The sequence below is a fragment of the Notechis scutatus genome, chromosome 1, assembly GCF_049901735.1.
Source record: "Notechis scutatus isolate UNSWTSFEM ecotype Mainland chromosome 1, rNotScu1.2, whole genome shotgun sequence".
NCBI lineage: Eukaryota > Metazoa > Chordata > Lepidosauria > Squamata > Elapidae > Notechis > Notechis scutatus.
The window spans coordinates 52,657,708-52,677,200 of NC_142009.1; the positions used below are offsets into that span (position 1 = coordinate 52,657,708).

The window sequence follows — 19,493 nt, forward strand, 5'->3', positions numbered from 1 at the left end:
GAACTGGTAGTAAAAAAATTTGAAACCCACCACTGCATCATCATCAATATACGAAGATATATTAGTCTGTCATTTCCCTACTTGCTAGTGTTCAATAAATTAAAAAAAATATTTTTTTCTTCAATGAATGAACTCTTCAAAATGGAGGAAAGAGGGAATTTTAATGTTTTGTTCCCCGATGTTGGCATTCTTATCCTAAGCCAGTTAACATGGCAGTTAAAGAAGAGTGCTAATTGAGCAGAAGGGTACTGGACCATTTTTATTAGTCATGGTTAAATAGGAATCATCAGTTTCCTTATGACACAGGAAAAGAGCTGTCGATTAGACTCACAAAAGCAGTTAGATATGTATGTGTAGTTTGAAAACTGCTCATATTTTTAAAGTAGCTCCAATTCAGGTTTTACATAACAATTTTCTTTATTTTTCTATTTTTGTCTGTTCAGCTTTGGCACATGAAAGCGTCTGCTAAATTGTACATCACATTTTTGTTTATACCAGAGTTGTAATAATAAAGTTTTTATTTACTAATCTCTATGGAAAATCTCCTGGGTTTTCTGACTGGAAAACCTTACAGAGATCATCACAACTGCACTGTTTGATGCAGAAAACTAATGTGTACCATTCCGTTTCTAACATAACTGATGAACTCCTGCCTTTACATTTAGCAGAAAAGTATGTGTATATGAGTCCCAAATTGTTACTCATGAAAAAGAGGAATGTGTGGCCTTTGTTCCGATAGTTCTGGAATAACTAAACTGAAGAACCAACACAAGCTGATTGGAAAAATGCAAAGCCATAAAATTAAATCAACAGGCAGAAACATCTCAGGTTAAGCAACTGCAGTTACTTTTCAACAATGATTGAGCTCATCATTTTTGGAGCTGGATGATAAGCAGAATTGTTTCCCTCTGTTGCTGCCTGAAATTTGGCAAGGCCAGAACTGGAAATCATAGCTGATACCCTCCTCTGTGAGTTCCTCTTTTGCGTGTGCAGCATCCCAAATATCAGTTGTTCAGGAACAAGAGCAGTAAAGAATTTCTACTTTCAGTAGCACCTGAGGGACTCTCCATAGATGCTTTGTGTATTATAAGATGATAAGACTAAAATGCCTACCTGGTCTGATACAACATAGCTCTTCATACAATATTTACTAATTTGCTGCATATGTGAAATATGGCTGAATACATCCTTTTAATACACTGCTTTTATTTTTATTATTATTTCACTTAGAAAAGTTCTGTATAACTAATATGCTGCATCCCAACACATTTATTTATTGTTTTGTTGAAAACAAAACTTTTGCAGAGTGTCTCAAATGAAGAACAACTTTGAACCTAGAGAAAGAAAATTGAAAAAATGGTGTTATAATATGTAATTTTGAGGATTAGAAGAAAAATAATAGAGAAAATGTAAAGAAAGCTGCAATCATAAAGTAAGTAGCTATGATATATTTATACTTGTAACTGCTGTAAAAGAAAATTGGAAATCACTTCTTTATTTTTCTTCTTTCTTTCACTTTTCCCCTTTTTTCATATTTTAAAAAAGGAAAGTGGAGAAAGGAAGCACAACTGACATGGAATAACTCTTTTCAAATTGTACTGCACCTTGGACTCCCATTGACAGCTGATTGAAGGCACCAATGTACTGCAATGACATCAACAACAAAGTAGAAAAATAGAGCCATGTTGTACAGATAATGTATCTTGTTTAACAGCATCACTTGCTCAAATGGTAGAAGTCTGACACATGACTTTTGGGTTCAAACCAGCTCCACTTTTAGCAATTTCTGACCCACCCACCCAATTTTGCAGATAGAGGCATGAACTTACATAGCAAATAATGGCAAGGGTGAACATGATTTATATCAGCATCTTTGGCATGCCTAATTTGATCTAGCAGTTTCATCTGATGTCAATAATTGTATCTTTTCCAGACTCTCTAATGATTGTGAAATATATAGAATTTAACTTACACAGTGCCCACTATTTGGAGGTTGCAAACTTGAAAAAAACAGACTTGCTTCCTCAACTTTTAAACACCTTTTAGTACAATGCTGGATAATTTCAGTCAATAATCTCTATATCAGATCAGAGTAAGTACTCACACCACTTGGTTCCATTGTAGCAAATATAAAAATGAGTTAATTGATAGGCTGGGACAAAAGGCAGGCAAAGGCAGGGGAAGAGAAAAAGAAATGAACAAGCTTTCTTCTTCCCTTGTGAATTTTATAACGTAATTAAATGTCCGCAAGCAAAGAATTGAGTCCATCATTATTATACAAAACAGCATGATTCTTAAGAGAATTAAGTGAGGCTACCAGTCATTAAGCACTCCTTCCATCTATTTCTCATCAATTTCTTTGGGGGGAAAAAAGAACAATATTTAGGCATTTGGCTGTTTTCTGTTTTTCAATTCTGGCTTCACTATAAAATTGAGGCTTCTTTTCTCCATTGCTGCTTGGACTTGTTATTCTGAACTTGGCCTTCAGTTCTTTTTTTTTATTTCCCTCCTTTAAATACAAGCTATCATATATTTCGACCTCTAATTCTTGAAGGAGCTGCATTTCTGTAAGATTTTTCACTAAACTCAGCCAAGTGCGATTTATTGAATAAACCATGGTTCAACAAATATTATTTAATATGATATGGAACAAACTACTCTTTTTAGTGGATTTTCTTCTAATTTTTCTTAAACACAATTCAAATGACATAAATTTTATAAGTGTGTGTGTGTGTGTTTTGTGTGTGTGTGTGTGTTTGGGTGTAGCACCTGGGAAAGTCAGGCAAATCCCTCAGTCAAGGAAAAACTACATCCTCACTGAAGTAAGATAGGCTTCATTCTGTCCCCATGGGGCTGAAACTTGGCTATAAAGCCAGCTTACACTGTGGTGGCGCTGTGGTTAGAATGCAGTACTGCAGGCTACTTCTGCTGCCTGCCAGCTGCCTGCAATTTGGCAGTTCAAATCTCACCGGCTCAAGGTTGACTCAGCCTTCCATCCTTCCGAGGTTGGTAAAATGAGGACCCAAATTGTTGGGGGCAATATGCTGACCCTGTAAGCTGCTTAGAGAGGGCTGTAAAGCACTGTGAAGCAATATATAAGTCTATTGCTATTGCTACACGCTATGATGATCCTTCCAATTCTCTATCTGCCAACAAAGTATTAAATAGAATTAGATCTCTGGATTTACAGCTAGTGCTCAGCTTACAACCACAATTGAGCCCAAAATTTATGTTGTTAAGTGAGACATTTATTAAGTGAGTTTTGTCCCATTTTACGACCTTTCTTGCCACAGTTGTTAAGTGAATCATTGCAGTTTTTAAATTAGTAATCCGGTTGTCAAGGGAAACTAGCTTCTCATTGATTTTGCTTGTCAGAAAGTTGCAAAAAAAAGCTGATCACATAACACCGGGATACTGCGGCCCTTGTACATATGTACAGTTGCCAAGTATTCAAATTTTGATCATGTGACCATGAGGATTCTGCAATGGTCATAAGTGTGAAAAATGGTCATAAATCACTTTTTTCAGTGCCATTGTAACTTTGAACTGAATGAACTGTTGTAAATTGAGGATTGCCTGTATTGGTTTTGTCTTTTCTTGGTGGGCTAGTGTTTGTCACCTAGGACATTTGGTGAATTTATGTTGCAAAGTATTGTAAACACACTGAACACTGGACCAGTCAGTAATCGTATTAAGCAGGCTATGTGAACACCACCATAATTTGACAAAGTTTATCTCATCAGTTTCTATTAAAGGGATTGGCATCTGCTGCATGCAGCCACCAGCATTACACGTTAGAGTGCTCTTGAGTAGAATATGACAAAACCTCTAGACTTTGTTTGCATTTGGGGAAGGCAGTTATGGGCAAAATGGATGTTGAAAACTGTAGTATGCACATCTTCAATAATACAGAGAAAGGAAGGGGAAAATGTTGATCTCACCACTTCTAGTGCAATGTGAAATCTTCCTCCATTGTATGCGCTCCATGTACTGGTATGCTGTTTTGATAGTAATGATGGTATAGAACTGAGATAAAAGGGTGTTAAAAATAAACATTTGGATTCAAACTGTTGTGAACATAAGAACTATAAACCTCACTGGGAAAAGCAACAGTAGAAAAAACAAGATCCAACTCTCAATAGCTGTGCTTTAAAAGTAAGCAAGAAATATGGATACTTTCAGCATCCTATGTTCAGCTTCATTTGCTGAGCTTTTGTAAAAAGTATATCAGACTCATCTAGAAACATCTTCCCTCCCGCTCCTTTTCATGGCCTCAGCAAGTGGCCTTGTTGATATTGGGCTGGTTCACATCCACACTTGCTGCTGGGCTAAAGCACTTGCTCTGCCACTGCGTGATCTATCACATCCAGACAGCAGCACATAAATTATCTCCCAAGGTTTATTTTGTGTTGCTCAGACAGTGACTGATAGGGTTTCATCGGGCTCCTATAACCACATTGGCTTCTTTTATGGCTAAAGAAGAGCAGCAGGCACTGAAAAGAGCATTTCAGCTATGGAATCTCCTTCCCCAGCAGTGATTTTTGCCATAAACCCAATAACCAGGGAGTAAGTCCTGGCCTTCTTGTTCTCTTTCATTTAAGTTAGATATACTTATCCAGACCCGATTCTTCTGCTTCTGAACAGCAGTGACTGTTTGGATAATCTGTATCAATTGTTTCTTAGCCTCATCAACATTAAGATGTGTGGCCGTCAACATGATGTCTGGAGAATTCTGGGAGTTGTCCCAGAATTTCAGAGATTGATAAATACTGGTCTATACAGTTTATTCAGTGGCTGTTAATAATTCCTTGTGGAATTCTTCTGTTGTGTTCCTAAATCAACTTAATGATTGAAGGTCAAGACTTGTTACTATTTGCATTGGATGGAAGCTTTAGTCTTTGACCCACTTGCTAGACAGAAGACATTTTCTAGATTAGCTGTTATTCACTTATATTTTTCTCCTGATATGGAAGAAAGCAGCTACATATAGAAACTGAAGTTAAATATCTCAAATAGTAAAATGGCTGGAAACATTACTAACCCTGACAGAGTTTGGTTTCTGATGGCAGTCTCCAACTGATACTTTCCTGTGATTATGAATATAAATTTATAGAATATAAATTTTATTTACTTATTAATCACATGTGTATGGATTCCAATCTTACAAGAAGCCATTTAGGGCAGCTTACAAGAATCAGTAAAAATAGCAAATATATAAAAAAGGCAAGGGCTTGTGTTGATGTTCCCCAAAACCACAATACCTCTTTCCTGAAGGTATGCCCCAGGTGTCTGATAGACCCAGTTAGGTTGCAGAAGGAGCTTGAGGTTGTGCTTGAAGATTTGATGCATACTTGGTATGAGAGGGTACAATTTGCACCATTCTCAATTCTTCAGCAGTAACTTCATACGCTTTCTTATTCATCTCAAGAAACAGGAGTTCATTCAAAGTATCACCCATTAGCTGTTCTATCAGCAGATTCTTGTCCCCATATTAGAGGGCTTAATATTGGCACCAGTGGATTTAATATTATACTATGTGTTGAGGCAAATTGCCTCTCTGCCATGCTGAACCATTGACTTGGTTAGTTATTGTCCAGTTGTCCTTTATTTAACAAACTGTAGTTGAGCAAGCTATTACTTTCTGTGACATTGAAATTTTATGACAAGCATTTCCACAAAAGTTCTTTTGAGATACATTGATTTTGAAGAAAAACTGAAGGGATGCAGTTACTTCTTTAAGGCTAGGTACATCTCTTGAGAAAGTCGGAATTCTATTCTGACAAGATCCAAGATGACATGCATCAAGGCTATTTAAATCATTATTCAGAAGCCCCACACTGAGAGAGCTTTTTTCTAAAATATGCATATAACCTCAGGCAGAGGTTCCAAAACAATTCATCAACTTGCCAAAAGCGCATGAGTTTTTCAAAAACCACTCAATGAATTCCTGGTGATGGAAGACATTAATAGGAAACAAGATGTCAACTCATAAAATATTTCTCTGGTCTTTTAGAGATGCCAACAGAAAGAGAGGGAGGAGTAGTGTAGCAGCTTGCAAAACTGAAACTGCATTCCATAAATGTTTTCATAGATAGTTTCCAGGTGACTGAATTTTCTGCCTCGCAAAATTCTAACTGGAGAGTATGATTGATGACTCTTGACTATGGATGTGTCCCATTGGAGAATATGAATTATGATACACCCAGGGAGTGGGGAAAACCAGGGTCAAGGGTGACAATGAATGATGTGTCTCAGAGTTGGCTACACCCAGGCAGTACCGGCATGTCTTCTCCTAATAAATCTTCTTTAAGCTTTGGAAAATCCAGTAGAGACTCATGATTTAAATGGGGGTAACTACCAGAGCCCTGACACAAGGAGCTCCCCTTTTGTATTTTATCCTCTGAAGTGAAGCTTCAATGTCTTTTTTTAATACTTTCCAGAGTCTACTCAGTGTTTCATTTTCTCCCAAGGAAATATGCACAAGACTGCAGCTTCAGTCCTAGGTAAATAGGCTGATAATTGCTTGGCTAAATTGCAAAATTACATGGGTGCTATATTCAGAAGATGAAGCCCTCTTAAGTCTAAAACTTGGCTATCTATCCATTATGCATTGAACATAACTGACTTCCATGTAAACGTACAGAGGCTTATACAATAAGACCTCCTATTTTTATCACCCAAGACCCGTGTTAGTAGAATCTGCCCACTGCTTGCCACATATCTATAGCACACAACCCTACACTGAGCATTGGTTTTGTATAAAAGAAAAGGCCGTGTATAACATATAGAGTCCTACCAGGTTGGCTTTATCTTTTCAATTGGAGCAAGGCCTTCCTTATGAGGTGAAGAATTTTAGGTTTGAAAGCTTTGTTTTCTGGCAAAATTAACATCCAGGGGAAGCAAGGTATTTCCATCTAAATGGAAAAGCCTGACTTAATTACAATTTGTGGGATGTTTAATATGCTATATTTGCTATCATTCTGAATGGAAATAAAAGAACTTGTGTCTGTTACTGAGAACGGAAGGTAGACACAGCAGTCATAGTTGTGTGTGTTGGAGGAGGGGAAATTGGGAGTGCTATCATAAATTCTGAGTTACCATAAATTCCTGATAAAAAAAAAAATTAAATAGGCTCAAGTTTAATCATACCACCGGTAAATCAAATATCAAATTTGAAGCAACGAATTACAAAGAGCCTTCTCACAGTCACTTAGCATTGATAAATTAATAATGTAATATTAAATTATTCATATCCTTTCCTCCCCCTCCTTGCTGGGACTATAATGATATACTGTACACAGTAGTGATAATTTACTTAGGCTGAGTCCATTCACTTAATTATGCTGCTAAACTTTGTAGGCCAATTGGTCATCATGAGAGTTTCCAGGCAAGCTAATCACAAATATATAGAACATGTCCCTTATTGTCCCCAGCGGCTAAGTGCTAAAATGCTATTTAGTACTCCGAAGGTTAATGTCCTGCTTATGTAAATTGTCCAATTTAACATTCAGCAGCAGTATCATAAATTCTGGTGCCAAGATTTCATTAAACGTATGTTCAAACTAGTTGACCTTAAAGGTTAACAAGCACAAGTTAAACAGGACAATTATTTAACTCGCTTCTTATCAAGAGACAGAAGTGCTCCACTCAAGCCGTTTAATAGTTTTGCATACTTCACAATTAGAATTCTTAAAAGGTCCCGGATAAAGTGGCAGGTCATGAATTTTCATAAGGATGTCAGATAATAACTATTTATCTGTGCTTGTTTTCTTCTCTTATAAACTTAAACTTTGATCTTAACATTCAATTAGAAATCTTTCTACTTAAAAGACCAGGTGGCTCAAGGTTCTTACCTTTACCTTGAATTTTATTTTAAATTATGTGTAAATTAATGGTGTGTCCTTCTAAATATTAGCTTGGAAGTTAGAGGATGTTATTCGCACAAGGTATTAATCAGACTAGTTCAAAGACATATATAGCATTATTCAGCTATATTACAAGCCAGCATTTCTGAACTTGGCATCTTTCACATTGTAGGACCACAACTTCAACTCCAGCCAGTAAGTATGAACAGAGTTACATCTAGAGGACACCAAATTGAGATAGTCAATTAGAAGCAATGGCTGGTTTATATATCACACCAACCCATAATGCTATATAGTTTGTTTTTGGTTTGCCTAATCTGTGAAGTTGCTCAATAATGGGTAGTGTTATATGCAAACCATCATGTGTTGCCTTGCAAAACAAAAAAGCAATACTGATTTATATCAGTTCTTAAGATTTGTGAAAGATGAGCAAACTCTTGGCATGCCTGCATGTCCTAGAGCTGCCTGCTGTTGGGAGTGATACAGTGTACAGAAATTAGGTCTTCTGATCACATTGCACTTGTGTCGGAAGCATCGAAGTGCTTCTGGGTTGAAAGGTTACTAATCGTTGCCTGGGGAGACACCCAGTTGGGGTCTCCTTTTATGTCCCCAGCAGAAGCTGGAGTGAATGACATGAGCTTACCCCATCCGATAGCAGCATTCAGGTCTCAAACACAGGCTTACTGCCTGTCAAATCACATGAGCCACCATGCTCCAGGTCCTCTAATAACATTTAAAATCTATGTTCTATATATAGATAGTTCTTGACTTATGACCACAATTGGGACCAACATTTCTGTTGCTAGGCGAAACAGGCATTAAGTGAGTCAGGACTGATTTTACAACCTTTTTTTGCCACCTTTGTTATGCAAATCTCTGCAATTGTTAACTGAATCATGCAATTGTTGTGAATTCAGCTTCCCCCATTGACTTTGCTTGTTAGAAGCCAGAAGGGTTGCAAATGGTGATCACATGACTCCGTGGTGCTGCAAGTCATAAATACATGATGGTTGCTAGGCAACCAAATTTTGAACATGCAGTCATGTGTATGTTCCAAAAGTTTTAAGTGCAAGCACCATTGTAAGTCACTTTTTTTGAGTACAAATGTCACTGTGTTGCTAAACTGTATGCAATAGAACCATGATGGCGAACCTATGGCATGCATGCCACAGGTCACACACAGAACTATTTGTGTGGGCATGAGAGCCCCAGCCAAACTTACCTCACTGTACATGTGCACACCTCCCAGCTGATTTTTGGCCTGTTTGAGGCCTTTTTTGGCCTCCCAGAGGCTTGAGGCAAGCCTCTGCAGCCTTTGCAGGCCGAAAAACAATCCTGTTTTGTCACTTCCTGTATTTCCGGAAATACCAGAAGTGACAAAACAGCCCCATTTTTCAGTCTGCAAAGGCTGCAGAGGCTTCCCTTGAGTCTCTGGGAGGCCAAAAAAGGCCTCAAATGGGCCAAAAATCAGCTGGGAGGTGCTTGTGTGCCCAGTGCAGGTAAGGTGGCAGGGGGGGATCGCGCACGCATGCACAGGGGGCATGGGGGCCTGTGCACATTGCCTTCTGGGTGCTGGCACATGAGTGAGCGTGCACATCTGCGCACACAATTTTCGATACAGGAGCCCAAAAAGGTTAGCCACCACTGCAATAGAATCAAGTGACAGTTTCAGAGTTGCATTAAAAATAATAAAGGAACAAAAATCTCTGGGGCAGATGCTAAATAGATACTCCTCTGTAACACAAGTTGTCTTTCAAGCTTAATTTCATCACAGGAACGTTCTCTATTAGCAGACATAGTAATAACCTCAATTTAGATTCATAAATCCATCATGTGATGTCCTTTAACACTGCAGAGATGGAAGAGGTAGAATGAAAAGAAGTAGCATCAAGTTACCACTTTGTAATGAGAGCCAAACTCTGAGGGCAATGATATGTTAAGGAAAAAGACCAGCTTCTGGCTGGGTACCCCAAGAAAGGAAAGAAGTGATCTGCCTCCTTTAGTTTTGAGCTATACTGTATTTCTTTTGTGAATAAGCATCTCTTTTACTAAGCCCTATCTATTTTACGCAACTAATGGCCTTTCATCCAATTCAAAAAGTGATCAATTCAGACTGTTGGCAAGAATAATGTGTCCCTTGATTGGTTGGGTGAGGCAGAATGAAAAAGAGAGCAAAAAGAGAAAGAAATAGAATGAGAGTGACAAATAAGAAGAAAAATAGAAAAAAAAATTCTCCTTATTTGTCTCAACAGGAGAAAGCTGTCTCATCATTTCTAGAAGATCTGCCTTCTCTATTATGTCCCAGAAGAAAGCAGATTTGTTCTCGGTGTTGCTAAAATCCTACACCAACTAAGAATTGCTTTACCTTCACATGTCTGATATCATACAGTAATTCATCAACATAAGAATAAGTAGCAAGGAACATTTTTTCCAGCTCAATGGATATAATCAAGATAGTATCACACTGATAAATTGTTTATTCTAGTTTTATATTAGTCTGCAATTCATTGATCCTGCTATTTCAAATAATTTGGATAACATTCAAGTTGCAAGGCAGAAGGCAAACTCTAGGGAGAGTATTGTAGATCTGTGCCTCCTGAAGAGGATACAAATCAGAGTTCGTTGAGAAGGGTCTCTGAAACTTAAAAAACCCCCCTGCTTTAAAGACTTTCTCTCAGTTTTAGTCCCCAGAGAGAACACAGCACTAAGTCAAGATAATATAATTAATTTAAGAACATTATTCAAAATATGACTTTCAAATATGAGCTTACTTTCTTCATTTGAATTCTTCTATTATAGAAAGCAAAGTTAATAAAGATTGCGGCACATCTAGTCTATAGAAAGTATTATTGTGCATTGCTTCCATAAATAACTTTACTCCTATAGACCCACTGAGGTATTTTTGGAGATATTATATTTTTTTTCTTCCTTCCTACCCTTCTCAAATAGTCAGTTCATTTCCTTATTTTACAGCAATACACCTTCTTTATTATGAAATGAAAGTCTTCTGTTACTACGCTGGGACTTCCTATTGGGGGAGGCCCTATTGTTGGAGAAACAGGGTATTAGAGAAACAACTTTCAAGTACAATTTCCAAGTACAATTGGGGAGAGAATGAGTAGATGATACTAACTGCATTGAAGGAAATGGCATAAATTCCATCCTAAAAATGCAGTGTTGGACAATTTTTGGACAATTTTTGCCATCAAGGATCAAAGATGAGATACTCTTTTATTCGTCACTCTTGTGGATGACCTGTGACAGGCTCTGAATGGAGATAGTATGGTCCCGCTGATTTTGCTACATTTCTTTGTATTGGCAATGGAACACTTTGGGACTAGTTGCAAAAGTTGGGTGTTGTGTTACTATGTGCCAGTGGTTTTACTCCACCCTAAAGGAGCAGTTCAATAGTTAGAAAGGGCAAGAGGCATCCTAGCCTCACACTAGTGGAGTGCCTCATGGCTTCATCCTCTCTCCCATCCTATTAACATTTACATGAACTGCTAGTAGAACCCATTCATTCGTTTGGGGTGAAGTAGAATTATATCCACTTATACGTCTCCACCCTGGGTTAGGCAATTAGTCCAGTAGACCTGACTTGATGTATGGAGGGTGTGAGAGGCTGGATAGGATAAAACATGGTCATGCCCAGAAAAACATAACAGTTGTTCATCCAAAAACCATTCAGCTCCACAATTTTTCCAATTTTAACTATGAACAAAGTCATGTTCCTCCTGAAGGAGCAGGACTGTAATTTAAGAGTCCTTTTAGACCTGTGGCTTCTGCTTAAACAGCAGGTAGTTGTGGCCAAAAGAGCCTTTGCCTTATTTGGGCTGATATAGCAGTTGTGGCCATTTTGGAAATGGCAAAATAACTGCTACCCTTTTCATTTTGTCCTTGTGTTTACTGTAATGCATTTTACACCAGGGATCTTCAAACTTGACAGCTTTAAGACTTGTGGAATTCAACTCCCAGAATTCCTCCACCAGTCATGTTAGCTCAGGAATTCTGGGAATTGAAATCCACAAGTCTTAAACTTGCCAAGTTTGAAGATCCTTGTTTTACACTGAAGACACTTTGAAAAATGTAATTCACAAAGAATGCAGCCATGCCTGCAGATGACACATATATTGGGAGCACTGCATTAGCTACCAATAGGCTTCCAGATACAATACACAGTGCTAATTATTGTTATAATCCCCTTTATGCCTTGGGACTTTGTTACTTTCAGAATTCTCTCCTATAAATGGAATCTGATATAAAACTATTTTTAAATTTATAATCACAAAATCTTGGAAGTCTGAATGTGCTCTTCTCTCCCACCCTTTATCTTTGAATGAATAAGGGAGGGTCTTGCCTGAGATGTTTGCTCAAATAAGGTTCTTGGAGTAGGCTCAGTCCCTACTTGTCTGATCTTTGCCTCATGCGATCCTTCTATTCCCTATGCCCTCTACATCTCCCTAAAGTATGGCCATTAATAATTTCTCCTAGGAAGATTGAACTGGATGAATTTACTGTTTATTTATTGGTTAAATTTATTTGCTACCTATCTTACTTGTGGGGCTACTGTAGGTTGCTTTATCAACACCACTAGCCAGGCTCATGGGAATCTATAACCTCTTGCAAGCCAAAGCCTTACCCCCTCAAAATTCTTGTCAAAAATTATGAACTGCCAAAATTATGAAATGTTTCTTGCAGAACAGCGGGGCGGGGGGGAACTCATCATGCACATGGAACTAAATTCTGATTATGGCACTTCCTCTAACCCTCATTTCACTGTGTAAAGCTCAACTCAGAGTGCTTATAGATCTCCCAGTTCTAGGGAAATGTTTTGCATCTGTTGAAAAAGAAGAGAAGATTTCTTTTGTGAACTACCTTCTACTTTGGCAACTTTGGATTTTTAACATTGCTTCAATGTTGCCAGGAAAAACAAAGAGCAGACCAGGATTAATACTTTATTCTTTCTTTAAAAAAAGAAAGAGAGGATTTTTTTTTTTTTTTAGCATAAGGACTATGTCCATGTTTTATATCACCGTGCACCATTTCTCTTCCAAATTTCATCTCTTAAATAACTGGCTCCAAACTCTAGTGGAAAAGAGGACATAAATAAAGCCGAATGGCTAATGGACTAAAAACACTTATGATCAGGTTTTCATAACTAATGTTATTGATAGCTTCCTTTGAACACATACTTCCATACCCTACAATTTTCTTTTCTACAGCAAGATTTAGAACCCTATTTGCAATAAAAAAGCTAACATGGGGAAATGAAAAAGGAGAGAATCCATTATGTAGCTAGATGGCATGGATTTGTTCAGAGAATATAAAGGAAGACCCACTTCTGAAAATCAAATGCAAATCAGCCTCTCCAAGATTCCATCAAGCAGATTTCCCACAAACCTTTTATAATTATTTTGAGAAAGGGATCTGGATATTTTCTGATATTTGTCACAATCCTAAAACAAGAGATGTTGCTTTTCCTTTCTTTCTTTCTTTTTTGTTGGGGAATGATGTCATAAAGTCTATGCTATGTTATCTTTGTCTGGTTTTTTTAGGCTTTCTAGGCACTTGTGTTCTGCTGTATATATAAAACAAATCAATGTGATGTTGAAAGTTAGTATTAGTAATTACTATTTGCAGGACACTTGTAAAGAAAGAGTTTTGTAAAAACAAACATTTAACTATGTGATGTAGTGTCTGCCTACTGGAACAAAATCCTGTTAGAAATCTGCTCAGCTTCTTTTCTAATCTTTGGATGATGATGATGTCCTGCAATTTGGAATTCCCGAGCAAGAAATGTTATCATCTGTGGCAGCCCTTCAAATATTTGAAATCCAGAATCTATATGTTTGAAAGGTTATCAGATGCACACTTCAAAACGATTGCCTCTTCTAAAACTGAAACATTCACTGTATAGCTTCTATCATGTCTTTTACATATTTAACAGAGTTCCTTTCTGAAGTACCTAGGTAAGAATGCAACATAAAAGGGGCTTTTTAAAAAATGGTTTTCCATTACACCAATAATAACACCTATGGCAGAAAAAAAAACATTTTACTTTCTCTGATAAACATTTCAGTGTTCTATATGGAAGATGGATGGCATAAACATTTAATAAATAATAAGGAATGTTTAAGCCTGTTTTTAAACCATCTAAATGAAGGACCATTTCCACATCTAATGGCTATAAATAATTTAAGTCATAAAATGTCCTTGTTTGGAATCTGAATCTCCCAATAGATCTAATATTGTGAGAAGGGGAGAAAAACTATCCTTATTTTCATATCATATATAATTATAAATACCAGGAACAGGCCACCTCCCGCAGCCAATAATAGTTCCCCCTCCCTTCAGCTTTAATCCCCAAAGTTGGGTGAGAGCAAATGGTCTCCCAAAAGCCTCTTAGTCCCACTCTTGACCAAACTCAATCAAAAAGTCAGAGGTTGCATGCTTCCCAGAAAGTTGTCACACTAAGTTTAGTCCTCACCCCTCAAATATTGTGAATCCATTCTAACTTTTTTCATGTTTCTTCTTATCCACCTCTGCTCCAAGCAAAACAAAAACAAAAAACCACAAACCACAAATATATTAGTCTTTTCTTCAAGTGACTTATTTCAGTTGGGTTGTTTTTTTTTGCATTAATATGGAAGCTCAACTCTTTATATTCATAATTTACAATGTACAGATAAAAAAAATAAAGTTTTTTTCTGTATTTTCTGTTAAATAGTACATTTCAATTTGACATTCTCTCTATTCACCCTATATTAGCCATTCCTGGAGTGCTGCATTGAAATGTCTCTTATTTGTATAGAACTTTTTGTAATTTTGCCACATTTTTCAATAAGGCAAAACATTCAATCTTACGTTGAGACAGAATGCTATTTCTTATTACTTATTTGCTGATTCTGATTTATTATGCCTTTACACTACACACAACAACACAAGGACTCTTTTATTCCTGCCAGGACATTTATGATTTAAGAAATAAATAGATAAGTACCAAGCAAGCAAGCAAGCAAGCAATGTTTAATCAATCATAGATCAGCAAATAAAAGAATACCTAAAGACATTAAATATCACTTTGTAAATCTTTGTATACCGATGTGACCAAAGTAAATGTTTTATCTTATTGATTTTCTGAGAGAGAGTTGCAAATTGGGAAAAGTGTCAATGTCTTATTTTTATTTTCTTATGTAATAAATTCTTTTAAACTGAACTGAACATCACATGGAGCTAGATGCGGTCTGGGCATAAATACATAAAATACAATATTGGGAAATGAACATAACACAGTAACATAGAAATTCTATTCTGTAATTGTAATATACATTACAACATATGTGGTTCAACAGACATCTAAAATGAATGCAGCATGTAACTCTGTAATTGCATGGGATAGCATCTTCTTTGTATAAGATCAAAGGTTTCTTAACATATTGCCTGGGGATTAAAACTTATTTTAAAATGTGTTATAAATTATTATTAAAATAAAGAGATAAATATAAAATGTACAAACCACAGGATAGATCACTACTGTCATCAACTCAATCAGAATGGGCAATCAATAAGGAAAAATAATCAAAAAATATCTGAAAGATGACAAGCTTTCCAGCCTTATTGTATTTAATGTCAATAGATAATTCTGACATTTTGGCAAAAATTTGCAATGTTATACATTTATATAAATTTCTAATGTCAGTTATAAGTTTATATAAATTTCTAACGTCAGTTATTACAAGTGTCTGTATTCTCAGTCATTCAGGTCATGTTGTCCCAAAAGTCTTTTTCAAAAGGCTACTAGAAGTGTTTTTTTTTTTTTTTTAAGGAATAAATCCTCCTTCAATAAACTCCTCATAAATCCGCCCATCCTCCACCATTCAGTCAGAGCTGAAGAAGTTTCTTGGATGAGAAGCAAAATGTCTTCAAAATCTAGTTGTCTTTTGATAAAGCACTTTTGGGGTCAGTTATTATAACTGAGTTAGTCTATTAGCATTTACATTTATGATGGCCACCCATTTTGGAAGACTGAAGTGAAAACACAATGCACAATTATCTGATGATTTTCACTTGGCTGAACAAATAATTTAGCAAAATTCTTTGTTTTTCTTTAATGACAAAGACAAATTAGTACAGGCAGAATACTTGAGGCATCTCATGAGAATGTACTCAGTGTTCTGCATGTCACTAAAACTAAAAAACTAAAAGAGCGTGTTTGGTCTAGTGGCTAAAGCATTAGGCTAGAAACCAAGAAATTCTGAGTTTCCTGCCTTGGCATGAAAGTCAATTGGGTGACTTTGAGCCATTCATTCTCTCAGCCCAACTCACCTCACAGAGTTCTTGCAGGGGAAATAAAACAGGAGGAAAAAAAGAGTGTTAGGTATGCTTGCCACCTTGAGATATTTAAAATTTAAAAGAATAGCACTACAATTGTCTTGCCTGTTACATGTCTCTTACAACTTAAGTGTGCAGGAAATTGAGTCCTCTGACATGCTGGAATTGCTATAAATCATTTTACATGTTCATGTCAGAAATTTATTGTGTTTTGCCAATTTCCTCCAATCTCACATAATTCTACCAGTATGCCTTCATAACACAAGCACTCTTTGGACCATGCAAACTAAATTCCAGATAGAAGGGTTATAGAAGAAGAAGAAGAAGGGAAAAAAAGCAGTAAACAGAAAGAAGTTGAATTCATTCTACTAGATGTATTTGTACTTCAATAACTGGTATGCAAAAATTAGTTAATTTAGTTAAAGTTGGTTAATTTTGGACTGTAGATTTCAAGACTGGATATGCTTTCTTTTATTATAATATCAGAAGTTTAAAGAAAGAAGTGATTGCTGAAGTATGCCAGGAGGCATGTCAAAGTCAAGGAAAACCAGGAAAGAACTGTGGACATCAGGAATTCATTGAATGGCTAAATAGATTGGAGCAGAACACATTTTTGCTCTGTTTTATGTGATAAAAAAGGTTTTTATAGCTTGTCTTACATCAATACTTTTCTTAAACCCAGGCTAGGCTCTATGCATTTAGAATTCGCCTTCTCTTTTATGAACTCCTCTGGTTGTGTTGCCCTTTAGCTTCCTAATCTCTGGCTAGTATGTTTGATGGCTGTGCTGCTTTCCATCAAGGTATTTAAAAAGTATACTCTCCAACAGTCATTAAGATTCCCTGGAGAGGCCCTGATCATTGTTCCATTGGGGACATACTACAACCAGAAGTACAGATTAAGTTATAAGATACTAATGTTGGAAATAACTCCCAAGGGTTTTATCTGGTTGACTCAAATACTGTACTGTTTCATTTTTTAAAAAAACTTGCCCTAATTTTGTAGACCTCAGTTTGTACGCTTCTCTGAATTCTTCTAGGAGAGACATGTAGAAATAAGCAATGGTATATAGTAGATATGATAACTATAGTCTTAAATTTTCTGTGTAGAGAAAGCACTGCCCAGTCATGCTTGGAAATTGCCTCCTAACTAGAACAAGTGCTCACTTGAGATGTAATTACTGAATTGGATTGCATAAAATCCTGCTCATTTCAACTTCATTTCCAAATTCCAACACTAGAGGTCAGTGTCGTAGTTTTATTTCTTAAAAAAAAAAAACCAACACTTTCCCCTAATGTCTTGCAATTGCCTAAAATGTTAATAATTTTTTAAAATATATTATTTATTTTTTTATTACGGGAAAAAATGTTTGCAATGCACAAAAGATATTCTAATAATTATCTTAAAAATTATGCATCCTATACTTAATGCAGCCAGGTCTTTGAATTCAATTAACTTCTTACATAGTTGGAACAAAATTGTTTTCTGTGTTAAGGATGTGCTTACACAAAGTAATAAGGAACTGAGCATGTCTTTTCTTTTAGGATCAGAATGGAGCCCAGATGTTGCAGAAAATAACTTTATATTTGATGACTTGAAGAATTAACAGAGATGATAACAATGAACATAAAACTCTGGATACATAACACTTAGTTGCACTTAATAAAAATATTTCCAAAGGTAAGATCCAGGAAGAGAAAGAAATTGAATAATTACAGCTATTGCAATCACTTAGTATTATTGATGTTAGAAACATGAAGATATTGCTGTTAGTTAAAAATATAATTCATGTATAAACATTTAACAAATATTTGAAATATATCTTATTTATTTACTTTACATTCATAGTGCCATAGTGCTACATTTTCTAAGAGACTCCTTGTAACTTACATATTATATGGAAACACTATTTTAGAAGGTAGGCACTATCACTGTACTGACTTCTTTTCCCTATATTTTTCAGAAAAGAGGCTGATTTCAAAATGGCATTTTTATTACATGTCTGTTACTTTGAACATAATTGGAGAATTTTAGATCAGCATTAAAAATGCTTACTTCAATGTTTCAGCTTGCACCTTCTGTCAGTAATGTAGTTAAATATTTTAAGGCAGTGGCAATCAAAGTAATAATTGTGGAAATGCCAAAAACACAAAAAATTCACGGATGGTAATATCAGTCATATTATACCTCTGAGAATATAAGGAAGTTTCAGGGATTTAGGAACTATTGGTAGACCTCAACTTAAAACTAATGGAGCCTGGAATTTTAAATCATAATGGTCATAGGTCTAGGCAATCACATGACCAACCTGATTTTCTGACCTTTTTTCTTGCAGTTCTATGACCATGGTCTGGCAAATTCCATGGTCATCAAGCAAACATTGCAGTCATAAAGGAGACACTGCAGTCATTAACCAAGTCAATGTATTCCTAAGGGCGTTTTGTTTTTTTTTTGGCTGGAAACTGGCCAAAAAGGCTAGTTTTCAGCAAAAAAATAATGTTGTAAATTGTGCCATGGGACCAACGAACTTTTCAACTGGCTGTAAATGTGAGCCAGTTTCCAAGTGCCCAAAATGCAATCATGTGGAAGGGTGCTGTATACAGGCAGAATTCTGGAACCAGGTCATAAGTTCCTTTGGGGGGAAATCTTTCGTAACTTTGATCGGTTGCTAAGAGATTGGCCTTTAAGCAAAGGCTACCTGCAAGAAGCAAACTATAGCACTAATTAGTGATTTTATTTTTTGTTGTTTTATATTTTTAACTTGAAAGCTACTTCACATCTGAACATTGCCCAGAGATCTTTTAAAATTGCAAGTGAAGTTCAGTAGTGTAAAAGTGCAGTAGATTTTTTTTATGCAATGGTTTCCATTTGTGCTGTTGAATAAGAATTCCCATAATCCATTGACAGCTGTGGTTACAGAAACTATAACTCCATACCTCCGGAAGCTGACATGCTGGGAGAGGCTGTCCGAATAAGTACTTTAGAATTGGCTGTTCTGGTGGAATGGTTTCCAGTCTCAAAAATTGTTCAAGATAAATTTAATTGTTTAATTACGTTTAAATGGCTTGCTTCAGTAGCAGCATGTTGTAGTAGAGAGTTGTTGCTATGTACTTTTCAAAACATTCTCCTGACCAAGAGAAATTACTTTAGCCCCAAACAAATCCTTAATTAGTTTTAACTGTGTCAGTTGTCTTGGCTCAGTTAGAGTGCTTGCACAACATATTAACTGTCCCCATGATCCAATTAAGTGTGTTATGGCTGTGGTGATGTATGCCTTCCGAATTTAATTAGCCTCTTTG

The 19,493-nt window shown here is 36.3% G+C and overlaps 1 long non-coding RNA gene across 1 annotated transcript in view; it reads left to right on the forward strand.

Moving 5' to 3' along the window:
* Positions 1–19,493, forward strand: part of LOC113421986 (uncharacterized) — a 42,731-nt gene that overhangs the window by 9,673 nt on the left and 13,565 nt on the right. Inside the window, exon 2 of the long non-coding RNA XR_003372230.2 lies at positions 17,739–17,874. This is a non-coding gene — a long non-coding RNA (uncharacterized LOC113421986). The remainder of the gene's footprint in view (positions 1–17,738; positions 17,875–19,493) is intronic.